This window comes from Bos indicus x Bos taurus, chromosome 21, assembly GCF_003369695.1.
Source record: "Bos indicus x Bos taurus breed Angus x Brahman F1 hybrid chromosome 21, Bos_hybrid_MaternalHap_v2.0, whole genome shotgun sequence".
NCBI classification, from domain to species: Eukaryota; Metazoa; Chordata; class Mammalia; order Artiodactyla; family Bovidae; genus Bos; species Bos indicus x Bos taurus.
This window is the reverse complement of record NC_040096.1, coordinates 2,286,382-2,301,489: the sequence shown is the minus strand read 5'-3', so window position 1 is coordinate 2,301,489 and position 15,108 is coordinate 2,286,382. Positions and strand designations below refer to the sequence as shown.

Sequence of the window (15,108 nt, the reverse complement as noted above, 5' to 3'; positions counted from 1 at the left end):
AGGAAGGAGGGGAAAATATTGAAATTCTAAAAGGTTCCTGTCAGTGGGCATAAGCACCGTTTCGTGAGAGTGTCCAAAGACTCCATCAGATCCTGTCAGTTGATCTCCATGGAACTAGACACAAGAGACCAAAGAAAATGCTTATGTAATAATCCCAGAGGGAGATGATGAACCTGAGGGCCAAAGTAGTGTCAGGTCAGTTCAGTTCAGTCACTCAGTCATGTCAGAGTAATGTCACTAGAGTAGAAATATGCTCTGTGAACTGAAGAGCATCCTATAAATGTTAGATGGTATCACAACTGAACAATCCCATTCATTCAGAATAGTTGAGGGAAAGATAAATCTGATTCTATGAAAATGTAAAATGAAAATTAATTCTTTCACCTCTGGTGCATGGCCATCCATTTAAACCTTTTAATTTTTTATAAGAGAAACTATTTTCTTGAATTTACCTTCTGCCTCAGTGAATGGGGAAGCATACAAGTTCACCCTTGATTAGTAGCAAAGAGGAGCTGTTTTTCTTCCCTTCTCCTCCTCCTCCTTCTACTACTACTAATACTTTTGCCAGCAGCATCACATTATTTAGTGCTTGATTCATTTTGGGAAATGATAGTTAAGGAGGATTTTTTGGAGGACACCCAGTCCAGTTGCTCTAATGGTATCTTGTTTACCCTTAGATGACACTGTATCACCAGAGAGTTTTCTGTTCAGTCCTTCACATAAGTGTCTTATTGACTGTGCTCTGGAGTTATATTGTTGCTTTGCCCTAAAAAAAAAAAAAAAAAAAAATGCGCACGTTGGCAGTGTGTAAGTAAAGCTTTAGGAGGCAACCAGCAATTCAGCATACATGAATGAATTCATCCTAATGATTAATTGGATAAAAGAGAGTAAATACAAGAACAGAACTTGAACTAGACCTTAACCTTGGACATGGTTCTTGGACCTCAAATCTAGACAGTGATGTTAGCACGAGATCTCAGACTGGACCTTGTCATTACATTTGCATCACGGCTCTTACCTTGGCCCTGTTGTGCGCTTGGACCTAGACACTGTGCCTGAATTTGGACATCTGCACTTTGGCTATTCTCTTCCTTTGCCTCCTAGTTCCCCATTCTGACAGCTGTCAGTGCATCAGCATTTTCTCTCACCTTCTCACCACTTCTTTCCCCTTCTTACACCTGTGATTCTCTAGAATTTTCACTACCTTCTTGCCCTCTACTCCACTTCCATTTCAGTTAAGTTCAGCCACTCAGTCATGTCAGAGTCTTTGCAACCCCATGGACTGGAGCATACATGCCAGGCTTCCCTGGACTTCACCAAATCCCAGAGCTTGCTCAAACTCATGTCCATTGCATCAATGATGCCATTCAACCATCTCATCCTCTCGCCCCCTTCTCCCCCCACCCTCATGTTTCCCAGCATCAGGGTCTTTTCAAATGAGTCAGCTCTTCGCATCTGGTGGCCAAACTATTGGAGCTTCAGCTTTAGCATCAGTCCTTCCAATGAATATCCAGGACTGATCTCCTTTAGGATGAACTGGTTGGATCTCCTTGCTGTCCAAGGGACTCTCAAGAGTCTTCTCCAACACCACAGTTCAAAAGCATCAATACTTTGGTGCTCAGCTTTCTTTATGGTTCAACTCTCACATCTGTACATGAGTCCTGGAAAAACCATAGCTTTGACTATACGGACCTTTGTCAGTAAAGTAGTCTTTACTTTTTAAAATGCCGTCTAGGTTTGTAAAAGCTTTTCTTCCAAGGAGCACGTGTGTTTTAATATCATGGCTGCAGTCACCATCTGCAGTGATTTTGGAGCCCAAGAAAATAAAGTCTGTCACTGTTGCTTTTGTTCCCCCTCTATGTGCTATGAACCGATGGGACTGGATGCCATGACCCTCGCTTTTTGAATGCTGAGTTTTAAGCCAGCTTTCTCACTCTCCTCTTTCACTTTCATCAGAAGACTTTTTAGTTCTTCTTCACTTTCTGCAGTAAGGGTGGTGTCATCTGCATATCTGAGGTTATTGATATTTTTCCCTGCAATCTTGATTCCAGCTTGTGAATCATCCAGTATGGCATTTTGCATGATGTATTCTGCATATAACTTAAATAAGCAAGGTGACAATATACAGCCTTGATGTACTCCTTTCTCAATTTGGGACTAGCCCATTATTTCATTTCCATTTCTAACTGTTGCTTCTTGACCTTCATACAGGTTTCTCAGGAGGCAGGTAGGTGGTCTGGTCAATAAAGCAGAAGTAGATGTTTTTCTGAAACTCTTGTTTTTTAGATGATCCAATGGATGAAGAACTGGACATGGAACAACAGACTGGTTCCAAATAGGGAAAGGAGTATATCAAGGCTGTATATTGTCACCCTGCTTATTTAACTTATATGCAGAGTACATTATGAGAAATCCAGGGCTAGATGAAGCACAAGCTGGAATCAAGATTGCTGGGAGAAATATCAATAACCTCAGATATGCAGATGACACCACACTTATGGCAGAAAGCGAAGAAAAACTAAAAAGTCTCTTGACAAAAGTGAAAGAGAGTGAAAAAATTGGCTTCAAACTCAACATTCAGAAAACAAAGATCATGGCATATGGTCCCATCACTTCATGACAAATAGATGGGGAAACAATGGAAACCATGACAGACTTTATTTTGGGGGACTCCAAAATCACTGTAGATGGTGATGGCAGCCATGAAATTAAAAGATGCTTACTCCTTGGAAGAAAAGTTATTATCAACCTAGACAGCACATTAAAAAGCAAAGACATTACTTTGCCAACAAAGGTCCATCTAGTCAAAACTATAATTTTTCCAGTAGTCATGTACAGATGTGAGAGTTGCACTTAAAGAAAGCTGAGCTCTGAAGAACTGATGCTTTTGAACTGTGGTGTGGAGAACACTCTTGAGAATCCCTTGGACTCCAAGGAGATCCAGCCAGTCAATCCTAAAGGAAATCAGTCCTGAATATTCATTGGAAGGACTGATGCTGACACTGAAACTCCAATACTTTAGCCACCTGATATGAAGAGCTGACTCATTGGAAAGGACCCTGATTCTGGGAAAGATTGAAGGCAGGAGGAGAAGGGGATGACAGAGGATGAGATGGTTGGATGGCATGACTGACTCAATGGACATGAATTTGAGTAAACTCTGGGAGTTGGTGATGGACAGGGAGGCCTGGTGTGCTGCAGTCCATGGGGTTGCAGAGAGTCAGACACGACTGAGCGAGTGAACTGAACTGAACTGAAGGTGGTCTGGTATTTCTGTCTCTTTAAAAATTTTCCACAGTTTGCTGTGATCCACACAGTCTAAGGCTTTAGCATAGTAATGAAGCATAAGTAGATGTTTTCCTGGGATTCTTCTGCTTTTCTATTATCCAACGGATGTTGACAATTTGAACTCTGGTTTCTCTGCCTTTTCTAAATCCAGTTTGAACATCTGGAAGTTCATGGTTCACATACTGTTGGAGCCTGGCTTGGAGAATTTTGAGCATTATTTTGCTAGTATGTGAGATGAGTGCAATTGTGTGGCAGTTTGAACATTCTTTGGCATTGCTTTTCTTTGGGACTGGAATGAAAACTGACATATTCCAGTATTGTGGCCACTGCTCATTTTCCAAATATGCTGGCATATTGAGTGCAACACTTTAACAGCATCATCTTTTAGGATTGGAAATACCTCAGCTGGTATTCCATCACCTCCACTAGCTTTGTTCATAGTGATTCTTCCTAGGGCCCACTTGACTTTGTATTCCAGGATGTCTGGTTCTAGGTGAGTGAAACACCACTGTGATTATCTGGGTCATGAAGATCTTTTTTTGTGAAGATCTTAGCTCTTCTGTGTATTTTTGCAACCTCTTTTTTATATTTTCTTCTGTTAGGTCCATACCATTTCTTTCATTTATTGTGCCCATCTTTGCATGAAATTTTCCCTTGGTATCTCTAATTTTATTGAAGAGATCTCTAGTCTTTCCCATTCTATTGTTTTCCTCTATTTCTTTGCATTGATCACTGAGGAAGACATTCTTACCTCTCCTTGCTATTCTTTGGAACTCTGCACTCAGATGGATAGATGTTTCCTTAGCTCCTTTGCCTTTAGCTTCTCTTCTTTTCTCAGCTATTCATAAGGCCTCCTCAGACAACCATTTTGCCTCTTTGCATTTCTTCTTCTTGGGGCTGGTTTTACTCGCCGCCTCCGTTACAGTGTTATGAACCTCCACCCGTAGTTCTTCAGGCACTGTCTATCAGATCTAATCCCTTGAATCTATTTGTCAGTTCCACTGTATAATCATTAGGGATTTGATTTAGGTCATACCTGAATAGTCTAGTGGTTTCTCCTACTTTCTTGAATTTAAACCTGAATTTTGCAATAAGGAGTTCATGATCTGAGCCACAGTCAGTTCCTGGTCTTGTTTTTGCCGACTCTATAGACCTTCTCCATCCTCGACAGCAAAGAATATAATCAATCTGATTTTGGTACTGACCATCTGGTGATGTCCATGTGTAGAGTCATCTCTTGTGTTGTTGGAAGAGGGTGTTTGCTATGACCAGTGTGTTTTCTTGGCAAAACTCTGTTAGCCTTTGCCCTGCTTCATTTTGTATTCTAGGGCCAAACATGCCTGTTACTCCGGGCATCTCTTGACTTCCTACTTTTGCATTCCAGTCCCCTATGATGGAAAGGACATCTGTTTTTGTTGTTTTTGTTAGTTCTAGAAGGTTTTGTAGGTCTTCATAGAGCTGTTTAACTTCAGGTTTTTTGGCATTAGTGGGTGAGGCATAGACTTGGATTACTGTGATGTTGAATGGTTTGCCTTGGAAATGAACAGAGATCATCCTATCATTTTTGAGATTGCATCCAAGTACTGCATTTCAGACTCTTGCTGACTGTGAGGGCTACTCCATCTCTTCTAAGGGATTCTTGCCCACAGTAGTAAATATGATGGTCATCTAAATTAAATTCACCCATTCCAGTCCATTTTAATTCACTGATTCCTAAAATGTCAATGTTCACTCTTGCCATCTCCTGTTTGACCACTTCCAATTTGCCTTGATTCATGGACCTAAAATTCTAGGTTCCTATGCAATATTGTTCTTTACTGCATGGACTTCACCTCAATCACCAGTCCCATTCATGACTGGGTCTTTTTGCTTTGGCTCAGCCTCTTCATTCTTTTGAACTATTTCTCCACACTTCTCCAGTAACATACTGGTCACCTACCGACCTGGGGAGTTCATCTTTCAGTGTCATATCTTTTTGCCTTTTCATATTGTTCATGGGATTCTCAAGGCAAGAATACTGAAGTGGTTTGCCATTCCCTTCTCCAGTGGGCCACGTTTTGTCAGAACTCTCCAGCTTGACCCATCCATCTTGGGTGTTCCTGCACAGCATGGCTCAAAGTTCATGTGATTGTGGTTTTCATTCTGTCTGCCCTCTGATGGTTAAGAATAAGAGGCTTGTGCAAACTGCCCTGATGGGAGGGACTGGCTGTGGGGGAATCTGTGCCTTGCTCTGATGTTGTATTTTGTGCCTTCCAATTTTACATGACTGTCTCTAGTAGCAAGCTAATTCTCCAAGAATGTCTTCCCCCATTTTCTTACTATCATCTCCAAGTTTTCCTTCCACTTCTCATTTCTACTGTTACTTTTCCATGCCACTGTTATAAGCTTTTATCATCCCTTTTCTCATTCTCACTGTGGAAAATTCTCCATAATTTTCTCTCTCTTCCCTAGTCTTCTAATCACTGCTAATTTTCATTATTTTCTCCCTTATGAAATAATGAAAATTTCCTTCCTTTTCTCCCTCTTCTTCCACTTATGACACTGGTTGATTCCCCAAGATTTTACTCTCTTACCTCAACACATTGTGATGCTGCAGAATTTCTTCCCTCTCCTTTTATGTTCTGCTTCTGCTATTTGCCTATTCTCCAAGATTGTCTTTTTCTTTCTCTCCTTTGTTCTTACTCCTTCTAATACTTGGGAGTTATAAATATTTTCATAAATTTTACGTTGTCAATTGAATTTTAAAAATAATCTAACATTTGCTTTCTTACTATAAGAAGAAATTAAAATGAATCCAAGTGGTATTTGTGAAAATGAACTCAGAATCATACATTGTCCTCAGAAAAGTGAAAGCGAAAGTCACTCAGTCATGTCTGATTCTTTGTGACCCCATGGAATACAGTCCATGGAATTCTCCAGGCCAGAATACTGGAGTGGGTAGCCTTTCCCTTCTCCAGGAGATCTTCCCAACCCAGGGATTAAACCCAGGTCTCCCACATTGCAGGTGATTCTTTCTCAGATGAGCCACAAGGGAAGCCCATTGTCCTCAGAAGTTCCTCTTTATTGTGAGTTAGAGAACAATGAGTCAAAATAGTATTTAAACAAACATAATTGTAAATGATTTGAATATCATATGTTTCTCTGAAAAGTATTTCTTATTGCTAACAGAAGAAATTTGGATGAAAGAAGAAATGTTTGTGCACCAAAAGTAAACAACAAAAATCCACCCAAAACCCTGAACAAAAACAAGAACTGAAGCTCAGAATCAGACTTTCTTGCTAAAGAGAGAAAGGCCTCTTTAGCCATTTGGAAAAAACTGATATAGCTATGAGTTTTACATGAGTGAAATAGCTCAGAAATACAATTGTATCAAATGTGAACTTTCTCCTTGTTAGAGTCTGTTAAGAAGAATCTGATAGTATGTTTGAACATCATCTCAATTCTTATATTGTGCTCAACACAAGAGTACTTCTTACTGTCATTTACAGCAGATGGCAGTGTTTGTGAAAAGAAGCACCATTAGAGCAGAGAAGTCACATATTAGATAATCTTCTCAAAAGTAGCTTCTTTTTGCTTCTTAAAATAAAAGTGAACATGAATAAAGATGTTCAAATGAATAAACATGGCCCAAAATGCATATCAGATTGTAATAAAAGCTCTCAGGGAAAATGAGTCAAGATAAGGGACAGGAAATGCTATGCTTTCAAATTAATGTAGCAGGAGTCAAAGAAGACTTCAGTGAGAAATATATGCATATATATCCTTGTACTGAGCATCCCTGAACTGTATCCTCAGTGTCAAAACTCAAGAAAATTATGTCCATCAACCAGAAATTATAGAACTGTCTTCAGTCTTAACTATGCCATTGTAGAAAAATATAATATTAATCAATATTTTATATATAATCATAATGGTATGAGGGAGAAATTTTCAATATCTATATGAAGAGGTACTCTATGACAGATTTTGAAATAATGGAACATTCAAGACCTACATAAGGTGAAAATTCTGCATATTTCCATGTTACCCAATTATATGATGAACCAAAAAGGGAAAATTGTGAAGAAGACATGCACATAACTTTGCAAAAGCTATATATCATCAAAGAGATGGAAGGATTCAGTATGATGTTTTAATTAAACTATTGTCATTCTAATAAAGCTTCTTCAATACTCAAGAAACATTTTCTCTCTAAAATAAAATGTATTCTCTTTACCTATGATCAGCACTAATCTTGATGTGTTTCCTTCCTTGCACAATTATATAGGAGCATAATTTTGTTTCAACTAGCATACTAAATTTATCTGAAGCCACAGTACTTTAAATTGTCCCCAAGTTTTTAGAGGAATGGATTTAAGGCAGAAAGTACTGTCCTGCTGGATAATTTTGTGCCAGAGAAACTAACCATTAGTTCATCTTGACTTGAAGTAAAAAGGCAATCATAGGCTGGAGAAATTTCCTCAAGCAAATGTGCTGCTATTCTAGAGTTAAATACATAAACAGAGTGTCTAGCTTAAGGAAGGAGATTAAAATTTAAAAATAATTCTTCAGTCAGTTCAGTGCAGTCACTCAGTCATGTCCAACTCTTTGCGACCCCATGGACTGCAGCATGCCAGGCTTCTCTGTTCATCACTAAAAAATAATGCTTAGGTTTGCCAAAACAAAACTCCAGAACGACAAATTTCTCAATCTATGCAATATGATGTGCCACTGAATGTGTCTGTAGGAACTGGGAGGTCGGCAACATAATATTAGAACATCCTGTGTTGTTCCCTGCTTTGAAGGATACCTATCACTGGAGGTAATGTCTGAGTTGTTGGAAGATTGTAAGACAACCATGGGCCTATTATAAATTTGAGTCAGAAAGTCAATGAGTCACAGTAGTGAAGGAAGTTAGATCAGAAAAGCCAAAATGATGTCCAGTTGGATTTTACATGAAACCTCAAAACTTTTTGCTAAATCACAATGAATCATTTTAGCAATATGTGATTGTAACTTTCTGAGTTCAGGAAATTGGCATATTAGAAGGGAGATAAATTTTAAGCTGATAAAGTAGTAAGAGAGATTTCTAGTTCAGGCCAAAAGGAAGAATCCTCATTATTCTCATATTCTCACCCATTCAATTAAAATTCCCTAGACATAACATAATAAACAAGCATAAGAGGTCTCCAACAGCTACTGTGTGGAAGGAAGAAGGTGGATTGCCTAGGAACCTTGAGACTTCAGGAATGTTGTAGTGTGTTTCTTTAATACTTCTTATATATTCCAGGCAGAACACTGCTTCAAGCCTTCAACTTGAACTTCAAATAGTACAGACATACCAAAAAGAAAAAAAAAAAAATCTGTTCCCATTAGGTGAAGGACATAATAACAGACTTATACTCTTTTGCCTGGAGTGGTGAGGGAACTATAAAAAACAATTATAAAAACTGAAAAACACTCATAAATAAATCATGTTGGTCCTTTAAAAATATGTTCAAGTGATCCATAGGAAGGCTAGAAAAGAAGCAGAAAATAAATAGAAAACAAATAAAGTGGCACATGTAAGCACTGATGCAACAATAGTTTCCTCAAATGTAAATGGTTTCAAACATCAATTAAAAGAAAAAGGAGCAACATCACCAGAATTGCAAGGAGGGAAAGATAGAGCTTCATCCCTTCAAAGAAGCAACCAATAAGCTTACAGAAACTTGCCCAGGAAAAACTGCCATGTGACCCAGCAATTCCACTGATGGGCATACATCCTGAGGAAACCAGAATTAAAAGAGACACATGTACCCCAATGTTCACTGAAGCACTATTTACAATAGCTGGGACATGGAAGCAACCTAGATGTCCTTCAGGAGATGAATGGATAAGGAAGTTGAGGTACATACACACAATGGAATATTACTCAGCTATAAAAAGAATGCATTTGAGTCAGTTCTAATGAGATGGATTAACCTGGAGCCTATTACACAGTGAAGTGAGTCAGAGAGAGAAAGAAAAATGCTGTATATTAATGCATATACAAGGAATTTAGAAAGATGATACTGACTATCCTACATGCAGGGCAGCAAAGAAGACACAGATATAAAGAACAAAGTTTTGGACTCAGTGGGAGAAGGCAAGGGTGGGATGATTTGAGAGAATAGCATTGAAACATGTAGAACAGATGACTAGTGCAAGTTTGATGTATGAAACAGGGCACCCAAAGCCAGTGCTCTGGGACAACCCACAAGGATAGGATGGGGAGGGATGTGGGAGGTGGGTTCAGGACTTGGGGGGACACATGTATACCTGTGGCTGATTCATGTTGATATATGGCAAAACCATCATAATATTGTAAAGTAATTATCCTCTAATTAAAATAATTAACTAAAAACTAGAAACCACCATTCTTAACAAGTAAAAAGCTGAACAAACTGAAAAATCAACAGCTATCCTTAGATCCATCAGAGAAGAGAAACCACAAGGCAGACCACTGCCTGAATAAGGAGAGAAAAGGAACAGAAACACATTTGAAACAATAAAGACTAAGAATATCCCCGAATTAATATCACACACAAAACCACAGATCTGGGAATCTTAGAGAACACCAAACAGTAAACAACAACAACACCAGTACTTTGGCCACCTGATGGGAAGAGCTGACTCATTTGAAAAGACCCTGATGCTGGGAAAGATTGAGGGCAGGAGGAAAAAGGGATGACAGAGGATAAGATGGTTGGATGGCATCACCGACTCAATGGACATAGGTTTGTGTGAACTCTGGGAGATGGTGAAGGACAGGGAGGCCTGGCGTGCTGCGGTTCATGGGGTCACAAAGAGTCGGACATGACTGAGTGACTGAACCAAACTGAACTGAGCTGAGTCCTTTCCAGTATACCAGCAATAGACCTGTATAATTTGAAATTAAGAACACGAAAGTGAAAGTCGCTCAGTTGTGTCCAAGTCTTTCTGACCCCATGGACTACATAGTCCATGGAATTCTCCAGGCCAGAATACTGGAGTGGGTAGCCTATCCCTTCTCCAGTGGATCTTCCAGACCCAGGAATTGAACCAGGGTCTCCTGCATTGCAGGAGGATTCTTTACCAGCTGAGCTACCAGGGAAGCCCAAATTAAGGACATATTATTATTTAAATTAGCATTCTCCCAAATTGAATATTTAGGTATAAAGCTAACAAAATATGAAGAAAACCATGAAACTAATGAAAGATATAAAAGACTAACCAAATAAATGGAGAAATATTTCGCGTTCATTGATATGAAGACTCAGTATTATCAAAATGTCAGTTCTTCCAACTTGATCTATAGATTCAACGTCAAAAGAATGAGAGGACAATTCAGAGTGGGAAACAATATTCCAAAACACACTTGTGGTAAAGAACTCATCCAAAATATACAAAGAGCTCTTAAAACTCAACAATAATAAGCAATTGGTTATACAAAATGGACCACAGACCTTAAAAATGACCTCACCAAAGAAACATACACATGGCAAATAAACATATGAAAAGATATTCCACATCAGGTGACCACAAATTAAAACAGCAGTGAGACACCACTATACATCCACTAGAATGGGCAAAATCCAGAGCACAGGCAATACCACATGAGATATTGTGTTGTATTGGTGATGATATGGATTCCTGGGTGCAATGCAAAATGCTATAGCCACTTTGGAAGACAGTTTGGCAGTTTTAAAAATAAAATTAAGCATACTCTTAACATATAATCCAGGTATTGTACTCTGTGATATATAACCAAGTAAACTGAGAACTTTTGTCTACATGGATGTTTAGAGAATTTTTATTAATAACCGCCAAATTTGGAGCAACCAATATGCCCTTCAGTAGGTGAATTTATAAACTGTGGTGCTCCTAGACATTGGAATATTGTTCAGCACTAAAAGATATTGGTTGTCAACCCATGAAAAGACACGGGGAAAAATTAAATGCAATGTGAAAAGGCTATGTACTGTTTTATTCCAACTGTATGGTATTCTGGAAAAGGCAAAGCTACAGAGATAGTGGGGGAAAAAAGACTAGTCAGTCGGCAGGTGTTAATAGGGAGGAAGTGATGAATAGGCAGAAAATAGAGAATGTTTAGGGCAGTAAAGTCTTTCTGTATTATACTACAAGGTGGATACATGTCATTATACATTTGTCAAAACCCATAGAATATACAACTCCAAGGCTGAACCCTAATATAAACTATGGGCTTTAATAATAATGATCTGTCAGTATAGGTTTACTGATTGTAAAAAAAAAATGTACTACTGTGGTGAAAGATGCAGATAGTGAAGAAAGTATGCATGTGTGGGAACAGGAGACATATGAGAAAACTCTGTTCAATTAGATTTTCTGTGAGTGAAGTAAGCCAGAAAGAAAAACACCAATACAGTATACTAACGCATATATATGGAATTTAGAAAGATGGTAACAATAGCCCTGTATACGAGACAGCAAAAGAGACACTGATGTATAGAACAGTCTTTTGGACTCTGTGGGAGAGGGAGAGGGTGGGATGATTTGGGAGAATGGCATTGAAACATGTATAATATCATATATGAAACGAGTCGCCAGTCCAGGTTCGATGCACAATACTGGATGCTTGGGGCTGGTGCACTGGGACGACCCAGAGGGATGGTATGGGGAGGGAGGAGGGAGGAGGGTTCAGGATGGGGAACACATGTATACTTGTGGCGGATTCATTTTGATATATGGTAAAACCAATACAATATTGTAAAGTTAAAAAATAAAATAAAAAAATAAAACTAATCTAAAAATAAAAATTTTTAATTAAAAATGTTCACAATCAACTTGACTAGAATTCTGGATTTTAGTTTAAAAACTTACAAAAGCCAGGGGAAGACTTGTTGAAGAGGGGAGAAAATGCTTTGGGTTAAAAGTATTGAGGAATTTTTAATTGTCTGCCTACCATCCTGCCAGATATGTAGTTATATTAAGGACTAAACTGTGTCCCTCTCAAATATGTTGATGCCCTCTCTGTTCCTCAGAATGTGATTCTATTTGCACAAAACCCTGAAAGAGGTAATTAAAGTTAAATAAAGTAATATGAGTGTCTCCTAATCCAGTCTGTGTGTGTGTGATCAGTTGCTTCAGTCATGTCCAACTCTTAGGAACCCCATGGGCTGTAGCCCACCATGCTCCTCTGGCATGGGATTCCCCAGGCAAGAATACTGGAGTGGACTGCTATGTTCTCCTCCAGGGGGTCTTCCCAACTAGGGATCAAACCCATGTCTTTGTGTCTACTGCATGGCAGACAGACACACTGTGGAGCCACCAGGAAAGCCCAATCCAGTCTGACTGGTTTTCCTATAATAAGAGGAAACTTGGACACAAAAAGAGACACCAAGCACAGAGAAATGGCTATATGACAACACAGTAAAGGGATAGCCTGCAATTAAGGAGAGGTCTCAGAAGAAACCAAACCTACCAACACCTTGAACTTGAACTTCAACCCTCCAGAATTGTGAGAAAAAAAAATTCTTCTAAGCTACAGTTTGGGCTCCAGAATGACTGCAGATGGTGACTGCAGCCATGAAATTAAAAAACCCTTATTCCTTGGAAGGAAAGTTATGACCAACCTACACTCCATATTGAAAAGCAGAGACATTACTTTGCCAACAAAGGTCTGTCTAGTCAAAGCTATGGTTTTTCCCGTAGTCATGTATGGGTGTGAGAGTTGGACTATAAAGAAGGCTGAGTGCCAAAGAATTGATGCTTTTTTGGAGAAGACTCTTGGGACTTCCCTGGTGGCTTGGATGGTAAAGTGTCTGTCTACAATGCGGGAGACCTGGGTTTGATCCCTGGGTCGGGAATATCCCCTGGAGAAGGAGATGGTAATCCACTCCAGTACTATTGCCTGGAAAATCCCATGGACAGAGAAGCCTGGTAGGCTACAGTCCACGGGGTTGCAAAGAGTCAGACATGACTGAGCGACTTCACTTTCACTTGAGAGTCCCTTGGACTGCAACGGGATCCAACCAGTCCATCCTAAAGGAAATCAGTCCTAAATATTCATTGGAAGGACTGATGCTGAAGCTGAAGCTTCAATTCTTTGGCCACCTGATGTGAAGAGCTGACTCCTTAGAAAAGACCCTGATGCTGGGAAAGATTGAAGGCAGGAGGAGAAGGGGACAACAGAGGATGAGATGGCTGGATGGCATCACTGACTCGATGGACATGAGTTTGAGTAGGCTCCGGGAGTTGGTGATGGACAGGGAAGCCTGGCATGCTGCAGTTCATGGGGTTGCAAAGAGTTGGACACAACTGAGCGACTGAACTGAACTGAACTGAGATTTTTTTGAAAGGACTGTTGGTAGGAATATGTGATTCTGGTAACATCTCAAGTAGAAATGAAAAAAATGTTATTGATTACTGGGGGAAAGTTGATCTTTGCTACAAAATAGCAAAGAAGTTAACTGCATTGTGTTCTAGTGTCTTGTGGAAAGTAGAAATTTTATATGATGATCTTGATCATCACATAACTGAGGAGATTTCTAAGCAAACTGTTGAAGCTATGCCTCAGTTTCTCTTGTTGTTTATAATAAAATGTGAGAAAAGAGAGATAAATTGAAGGAACAATTAGGCAAAAAGGAAATAGAGCTTCAATATTTGGAAAATTATCAGCCTATACATACTTAAAAATACAAGAAATTATATTCTAAAGGGAACACCAAAGTGTGGCTGGGAAAAAAACCCACAAAGAGACTACACGTACAACTCACTGACTAACCAGCCATCTCAGATGAAGCCAAGAGTTGAGATGGGTTCCAGCAGCAGAAACACTTCCAGGTTGGACTAAAGGGGATAAAGATAGGGCAAAATGAGGGAAAGCTTTTAGACTTCTGAGATTCTATTCAGTTCAGTTCAGTTGCTCAGTCGTGTCCAACTCTTTGAGACCCCACAAACCGCAGTACACCAGGCCTCCCTGTCCATCAACTCGCAGCGTCCACCCAAACTCATGTCCATTGTGTTGGTGATGCCATCCAACCATCTTATCCTCTGTCATCCCTTTTTCCTCCTGCCCTCAATCTTTCCCAGCATCAGGGTCTTCTCAAATGAGTCAGCTCTTCATTGGCCAAATATTTCAGTGGCCAAAGCATTGGAGTGTCAGCTTCAACATCAATCCTTCCAATGAATACCCAGGACTGATCTCCTTTAGGATGGACTGGTTGGATCTCCTTGCAGTCCAAGGGACTCTCAAGAGTCTTCTCCAACACCACAGTTCAAAAGCATCAATTCTTCCGCACTCAGTTTTCTGTATAGTCCAACTCTCACATCCATACATGACCACCGGAAAAGCCATAGCCTTGACTAGACAGACCTTTGTTGGCAAAGTAATGTCTCTGCTTTTTAATATGCTGTCTAGGTTGGTCATAACTTTCCTTCTAAGTAGTAAGCATCTTTTAATTTCATGGCTGCAATCACCATCTGTAGTGATTTTGGATTCTATAGTATATGACAATAGAGCTATCTCTGTAAATACGCGTTTTCCTTCAAGAAAAGGGGAAAACAACTCAAAAGGTAATTAATTCAGAGATAAACAAGACTGCCTTCAAGGGCCTAGGACCATCACCCTGATAGTCCAGGAAGATAGAGCACTAAGCTAAGGAGTACAATTTTTGAGTCTTAGAATGGAATTTGCTCTGCTAGGTTATGGACTTGTGATTCCTTCTTTCTGGTAGCTCCCTTTTGGAAAGGACATGTCTATTCTATTTCTGTCCCATCTTTGTATTTTGGAAGCAGATAACTTATCAGATTTCACAGATTCACAGCCTCAAGAGAAATTTTGCCTCAGGATGAATCATA

General features: G+C 39.5%; 1 long non-coding RNA gene across 3 annotated transcripts in view; it reads right to left on the bottom strand.

The window, feature by feature from the left end:
- LOC113879504 overlaps positions 1 to 15,108 on the bottom strand; it is a 139,920-nt gene that overhangs the window by 47,772 nt on the left and 77,040 nt on the right. The window contains exon 7 of one of the 3 annotated variants that reach the window (XR_003507342.1): positions 672 to 766. The exons of 1 other annotated variant lie outside the window; for it this stretch is intronic. This is a non-coding gene — a long non-coding RNA (uncharacterized LOC113879504). Of the gene's footprint in view, positions 1 to 400; positions 767 to 15,108 lie in introns of those variants that run through there. One more of the 3 variants, XR_003507341.1, reaches the window with a different exon arrangement.